General features: G+C 33.3%; 1 pseudogene; it reads right to left on the bottom strand.

The window, feature by feature from the left end:
* Window positions 1–6,121: 6,121 nt before the first annotated feature.
* LOC131415979 (olfactory receptor 6C2-like) lies at window positions 6,122–7,055 on the bottom strand (annotated as a pseudogene).
* Window positions 7,056–8,284: the final 1,229 nt, after the last annotated feature.

Here is an 8,284-nt window from a genome sequence, read left to right as displayed (position 1 = left end):
ACATGAGAGAGATGATGGTCGGGTACTCAGTTATGCTCAGCATGTAGGTGAGAAGGAGAAAGATAACAATCAAGACCTGCAGTTGAGAGTCAACTGTCAGCCCCAGCAGGATGAATGTTGTTACTGTGTCCCTTCTCTTTGCTGTCTCCTGACTTCTGTTTTATCTACATGTAACATTGAGACATTTTATTAGAGATTAGGATTATTTTAACAGTATGAAGTCTATCACATTCAGATTTTTCTTATTTATTATTATTTAAAGAATGTTTACAACATAAATCACACTCTGGAAACTACTTTTGACTCCTATGGGTCTGCCATTTCATAGGAGCAAAGATGTCTTTTGACTTGCAAGAATTCTCTTTTTGGGGCCGGCCCCGTGGCGTAGTGGTTAAGTGCGCGTGCTCTGCTGCTGGCATCCCGGGTTCGGATCCCGGCCGCGCACAGCCATACCGCTTGTCAGGCCATGCTGTGGCGGCGTCCCACATAAAGTGGAGAAAGATGGGCATGGATGTTGGCTCAGGGCCAGTCTTCCTCAGCAAAAAGAGGAGGATTGGCATGGATGTTAGCTCAGGGCTGATCTTTCTCACAAAAAAAAAAAAAAAGAATGCTCTGTTTGATGTATTTGCTTGACATTTTGTTCCTTCTTAAAGTATTAGTGTATGTCAGACAACTTGCGTTCACTATGCACTCTCTGTAGTCACTTGAAGTCTCTGTTCCAGCTCTATGATTAAAGAATTTTGTTTTCTGTTTTTGTTTATTGCATACACATGTTTTCTCCCCTGAACACTTTTAAACTCTATCATGTGTGCACATGCACACACACACACGTGCATTTCTTCAGCTCCCCTTCTAACATCGCCTCCTTCTAAGGTTTCTTTGACCCTAAGTAATCACTTATAATTCATAGTGGTGCAGAACAGAAAAGATCTTAAAGCACAATACATTTACACTTATGTACAGTTCACATTCATGCTTTCATGAATATTTCACATGGACTTCAAATTCACTATGTCACAAATAAAATTCATGGTCTTCTCTTTCTCTCTTCCTCCTCCTCTTAATATATTCCTTTCAATAATGACAATAGACTACATTTATTGAGCATATGCCTTGTGACAGGTAATCTGGTAAACACTTCTCACAACACATCTGTTCTCTGTCTTTGACTCACCTGAGTTACTTCTATTCTTGCAATGGTTTTCTATTTCATCTTTAAGCCCTCTGGAACGTTTCCTGCGAGTCTGATGACTATTTGGTCTCTAATTCTTGTCACCCTGTGGGGATCATGAAATGTGTGTCTTTGTCACCATACATTAACACGGCCTAGATACATTGTCAACTGTCCAATAAAGGTAGCCAAAAAGCAGAACAACCCAAATGTCATCAACAGATGAATGGATAACCCAAGTGTGATATATTAATACAATGGAAAATTATTTTGCAAAAAAAAAAAGTAATGAAGAACTGATATACTACAACATGAATGGACCTTGAAAACTAAGCAAGTAAAAGAAGCTGGTCACAAAAGATTACATATCCTATTATTAATTTTAAAAATGAGTGACTGTGGTGTTTTCTAGAGTTTTATGTGAGTTGAAGTATACAGTATGTATGTTTTTATGCTGATGTTTCTAAATGAATTTATCTATAGCATGTTTTCCAGACACATATGAAGATATTTTCCTTTCTGTTTGAACTTCTAATTCAAAGCACTTTGATATTAACATCGTTATTTAAATTTTCTGTTAGAATCTGTTTTGAATTTCATTTTCTTATGATTTTGAAGAGGATCAATTGCTTTTGTTTATTACCTTCACAGCAGATAAAAGGGAAACCATCTTCTCTTCATTGTATCTTCTAGTAAAATTCTGTCGATGCCATTGCCACTGAGAGCATCTATCTGTGCTACTATGAGCATTCAGGTTCAAGTTTTTGTGGGTACATATATTTTCAATTCTCTTTGGTATATACCAAGGAATAGAATTGCTGGGTCATCAGTTACTCTAAGTTTAATTTTTGAGGAACTACAAAACTGTATTTCAAAGTTGATATACTATGCTATGAATATTCAGCAAAGAAAGATTGTCCCAATATCTTCACATATTTGTCAACACTTGTTTTGTCTGTCTCTTTTGTTTTAGCCATCCTAATGTGTGTGAAGTGTCATCACATTGTGGTTTTGATTTGCATTTCCTTCATGACTAATGATCTTGAATATCTTTTCATGTGCATATTGGCCATTTATGTATCTTCTTTGTATAAATGTCTATTCAAATTATTTGCCTATTTTAAAATGGGGTTGTCTTTTTATTTTTGAGTTGTTAGAGTTCTTTATATATTCTTTATACAAGTCCCTTATCAGATATAGGATTTGTGATCATTTCTCCCATTCAACGGGTTGTCTTTTTGCCTTTTCAATGGTGTCCTTTGAAGCACAAAAGTTTTAATTTTGATGAAGTCCAATTACGCATTTTTTTCTTTTCTCATTTGTGCTTTTGGTGTCATTTCTATGAAACCATTGCTTAATCCAAGACCACAAAGATTTAGTATATTTTTCTAAGAGTTTTATATTTTTAACACTTACATTTAGGTCTTTGATCCAATTTGAGTTAACTTTTGTGTATATTGTGAAGCAGAGGTCCATCTTCATAATTTTGTATACAGTTATCTCAGAACTGTTTGTTGAAGGGCTATTCTTTCCTCATTGATTATCTTAGCACTCTTGTTGAAAATTAGTTTACCATAAATGTAAGAGTTTACTTCTGGATCCTCAACTCTAATTTATTGGTTTATATATTTATCCTTCTCCAGGATACTGTTTTGATTAGTGTAGCTTTATAGTAAGACTTGAAATTAATAAGTGTGAGTACTCCAATTATTTGTTTTCCAAGATTGTTTGCCTCATTTTGGTCCCATTGCATTTCCATATGAATTGTATTGTCACTGTGCCACTTTCTGTAAAATAGGCAGCTGAGATTTTGATAGGGATTGCACTGAATCGGTAGATTAATTTGGGGAGTATTGGTATCTTAGCAATATTAAGCCGGCCAGTCCATGAATATTAGGTATCTTTCCATTTATCAAGGTCTTCAGTTTCTTTCAATAATGCTTTTTAACTAGTTTTCAGTGTATAAATCTTATACTTATTTTGTTAAATTTATTCCTGAGTATTTTGTTCTTTTTAATGCTGTTGTATGTGGAATTGTTTTCTTAATTTCATTGTCAAATTGTTCATTGTTAATGTGTAGAAACGCAAATAATTATTGTTATTGATCTTGTATCTTGCAAACTTGCTGAACTTATTTATTAGCTCTAATAATTTTTTTGTGGATTTTCTATACACAAGTTTATGTCACCTGCAAATACAGTTTCACTTCTTCATTTCCTGTCTTTTTTTCTTTCATTTCTTTTTTCTTCCTCTAATTGTCCTGGTAAAAACCCCCAGTACAATGTTGAATAGAAGTGGTGAAAGCAGACATCCTTTTATTTTTACTCACCTTAGGGGGAAAACATTCAATCTTTCATAATTAAGCATGAGATTTCCTCGGACTTTTTTGTAGATGCTCTTTATCAAATTGAACAAGTTCTTTTCTGTTACTAGTTTTTTGGGTGTTTTTATCATGAAGTGATGTTGGATTTTGTCCAGTGCTTTTACCGCATCTCTTGAGATGATCCTGTAGTTTTTGTCCTTTATTCTATTAGTATAGTGTGATAGATTCATTGATTTTGGGGTGTCAAATCAGTCTTGGATTCCTCGGATACATCTCTCTTCATCATACGTGGTGTATAATCTTTTTGTTGTTGTTGTTATGTTACTGTATTTAGTTTTCAAGTATTTTGTAGAAGGTAGTCAGGTCTATATTCACAAGGAATATATATTCATAAGGTCTATAGTTTTCTTTACTTGCCATGTGTATGTCAGGTTTTGGGATCATGGTAATACCGGTCACGTGGAATGAATTGGGAAGTGTTTTCTATTTTTTCCAGGAGTTTTCGAAAGATTGGTGTTAATTATTCTTTAAACCTTTGGTAAAATTCACCATTGAATACATCTAGGCCTTGGGTTTGCTTTATGGGAAGTTTTTTGATTACCAATTCAATATCTCTACTTGTTATAAATCTATTAAAATTTTCTATTTCTTCTGAATCAAGTTTGGTGGTTTGTGTCTTTCCAGGAATTTGTCCATTTCATCTAGGTTATCTAATAAGTTTATCGTTGTTCTTAGAATTTCCTTATAGTTCTAATATTGTAAGGTTTAGTGATGTCTCCTCTTTTCCTCTTGATTTTAGTAATCTCTCTCTTTTTTATCTTGCTCAATCCAATTAAGTATTTTTCAATTTTGTTGATATTTTCAAATAAACAACTATTGGGTTCATTGATTTTCTCTAATATTTTTCTATGCTCTATTTCATTTTTTTCCATGCTAATCTTTTTTTATTTTTTCCTTCTGCTTGCTTTGGGTTTAGTGTCCTCTTACTTTTATTTCTTTTTTTTTTGTTATGGGAATTTTATTTTTTTCCAGTTTTATTGAGATATAATTGACATACAGTACTGTATAATTTTAAGATAAACAGCATAATGAATTGATTAGGATGTATTGTGAAATGATTATCAAAATCAATTTTGTTAATATCCATCATCTCATATATGTCCAAAAAAAAAAAAATGGTTTTTCCTTGTGATGAGAACTCTTGGGATATACTCTCTTAACAACTTCCAAATATACTATACAGCAATTTTAATGATGGTCATCATGTTGAACATTACATCCCTATACTTTATCTTATAACTGGAAGTTTATACCTTATGACAATCTGCATCCAGTTCCCACTCTCCCTCCCCCCGGTGAATTTTTTTGTTCATAGATTCCACAATAAATGAGATCATACAGTATTTATCTTTCTCTGTCTGACTTATTTCACTTAGCGTAATGCCCTCAAGTTCCATTCATGTTGTTGCAAATGGCATGAGTTCCTTCTTCTTTATGGCTGAATAATATTTCATCATTTAATGTCTAACATTTACACAAAGAGTTTCTCGTTTTTGGAATTTTTAAATTTATTTTTACTGAACTACTGTTAACAAAATATACTCCAACTTAATTGTTTTTCACTTGGAAACAGATGTTTGATATTTTGTCATTTTGTAGATCTAAATCAATTTGAAAAAAAATTTTCTTTATTTACTCCCAAATATATATACCCAAAACCTCACTTATAAGTGGGATTATATGATCAATATTTGATTTTGATTTTTTTCCTTTGTCTCATTCTACTCATTCTTGTTTCTGATTGCATCACTTCGATTCTGCTTTAGATAACCTGCATTAAGAGTTGTCTTCCTCTAATGTTGTACATGCTCTGGGACTATATACAAATAAATAAATAAATGTTTCTACAATACATAAAAACCTATACATACACACATATACATGCTCATATTAAAATTTTCCAACCAAGAGTATTGCTTACCTTTCTTTTGTTCTAATTATATTTTATATTTTTTTAAGAGATTTTATACTTTATTTATATGTACACTCTATTTTACCATTAAATTCTTTCTCTTGGGAAAGACAATGACTTCATTCACATGTGGAAGATAAACAAACACATAGATATGCACAACAGATTGGTTTCCAGAGGGCAAGAAGGTGAGGGGAAGGCGAAAGGGGTAAAGGGTTACGGGTGTATGGTGACAGATGGCAACCAGACTTTTGATGATGAACATGATGCAATTTATACAGAAGTCAAAATATAATGATGTACACCGGAAATTTATGTAATGTTATAAATTAATATGATCACAAAAAAAAGAAATACAAAAAAATATTATCTTAGTAATTAAATTTTTATGACTATTATGACTGAAATAATATTCATGCATTGATTTCCTGTTACTTATTGCTATTACAGTCTATTGATTTTTAAATATTTTCCATTTTTTCTGCTAGAACACCGAATTCTCTTATTAATTCCATTGGTTTCCTATCAGAGTGTCTTGAGTTTTCTGGGTATGTAAGAATGTCCTCAGGAAAAAAAATATATATTATGAACTTCAAAAATAAAGTGTCTGTGGCCATTTATCCTTGTTGTTGAGATGTTTTAAAAATATTTCCTTTCACTTAGTCAAGAGCAAGGCAATTCTTTTGATTGAGTCCTGGAAGGCTTTTTTAACTTGATTGTTTCTCAAGGTATAGATAAATGGGTTCAATGTAGGTGAAATAGAAAAAATGAGCAGTGAAACTACTTTATTAATAGTCACTTCTTCCTTTGCTGTTGGATTCATATAGATGAAAATGCATGTACCATAGGTGATGGAAACCACAGCCATGTGGGAAGAACAGGTCGAAAAGGCTTTTTTCCTTTGCTGAACAGAAGGGAATCTAAAAATTGTCTTGATGATATAAGCATATGGCAAAACTACACAGTTAGAGTAATATTCAGGGTCAGCACAGCACAGATTATAACTGTCTGCTCCATGACCCATGTGTCTGAGCATGAGATTTTCACTAAAGGAAATGCATCACAGCCAAAATGATCAATCATGTTAGAGTCACAAAATTTTAGGTTTAAACCCAGGCTAAGTGGTGGAATTATTATACATAAACCAGCCATCCAACAGGAGATGATGAGAATCCTGCAGACTCTGCTACTCATGATGGTCACGTAATGCAAGGGTTTGCAGATGGCCACATAACGGTCATAGGACATGGCGGCCAGGAGGAAAAATTCTGTTACTCCACAGAGGTCAATAAAAAACACTTGAATGACACAAGCATTATAGGTAATGATCTTGTCAGCTGTTGCTATGCTATACAAATATCTGGGAATACAAGAAGATGTGAATGAGATCTCCAAGAAGGAGAAATTTTTTAAGAAAAAGTACATAGATGTTTTAAGGTGGGGATCCACAAGGCTGAGTGTGATGATGGTCAGGTTTCCAGTTACACTCAGCGTGTAAGTGAGAAATAGAAAGATAAAAATCAGAACTGCAGTTCAGGGTCATCTGTCAGTCCCAGCAGAATGAATGTTGTTATGTTACCGTTTTTCATCACTGATTTCTGACTTCTCTCCAATCTGTATGTGATATTCAAAGAAATTTTCTTATGGATTATAAATTATTTTACCTGTTCTAATATTTAATGTATTCAAGCTTTTATATTTCATTTTATATGTGTGTGTATATATATGTTTACATTTTACGTCTAGCCTGTGCTTAGGATCATATGACTAAGCTGCTGATGCTCATCAGATTGCTGATGAGGTATAACTTTATGTGTAGCAATAACATCTTTCTGCTCTCAAGAATTCTTCCCTATTCAGAAACTATACCACAAAATTTCACCCTTGATTTCATGTCTTGACATTTTGGGTCTTTTTAAAAAAACACTGCTGATGTAACCTGGATTCACTATACAGACTCTAGAGAAAAACTTGAGGTCTTTGTTCCAAAAGAAGACTTTCATTGGCTGGTGTGTTTTTGGATTAAGTGTGCTTCATTCTAATATACAACCTTAAGCCCTGCTGTTCGCCCCCCACCCTCTGCTACACAGTTCACTTTTCTTCTTCTGAATAGTGCATTACCTTTACTTAATATGTGTGTTATTTCACTGAATATGTGTGCTGCCTTTACTGCTGAGACAAGTGATCACTGCCTTCTCTTCCCTCCCTCATCTTCCAGTCAATGAATTATGTTATCTTCATTGATGCGACACCAGTAGGAACTCAAATGTTTCTAATATACAATCAGTGTTTCAAATCTTGAGGTTTTCTGACACCAATTAATAGAAAATATGTCCCCCTCTGTGCCTAATTTGTTTGTTTTATGAGCAGATTCACTTTATTGTTTAACTTATTGTCTTCTCTTCTTACTGAGGTTGGGGCAGAATTGATTGTTACTATTTACCCAGTTAACAATGTTTCCAGAAAAATATCACTAACTGAGGATCATGGCTTACTCAAAAGTTAGAAATCTCTTAGGAAATTTAGTCTCTCATTCAACAGCTATCAAATATTTATATCAAATTGAGATGTAGAAGGTTATGTATATGTCTTCCTTCCATCTTTTCTCCTAATCTCTCAGATGATGTATGCATCACTGGAAATCATTTTCAGCCCTTCAAAATCTGAGCATCATTCAATTCTCAAAATATATCTGTTTTTCTCCAAGATATTACAATTTATTTAATAATAGAAGTTAATAAACAGATTCACACTAAAATGAAGCTAACTGATGTCTGTTTATTCTGTCTTTCAAGCAAATGTTCAAAATGGACAGAGG

Source organism: Diceros bicornis, chromosome 17 (genome assembly GCF_020826845.1).
Source record: "Diceros bicornis minor isolate mBicDic1 chromosome 17, mDicBic1.mat.cur, whole genome shotgun sequence".
Classification (NCBI taxonomy): domain Eukaryota; kingdom Metazoa; phylum Chordata; class Mammalia; order Perissodactyla; family Rhinocerotidae; genus Diceros; species Diceros bicornis.
Note: the sequence above shows the minus strand (reverse complement) of the source record. Positions and strands in the feature narration are given on the sequence as shown.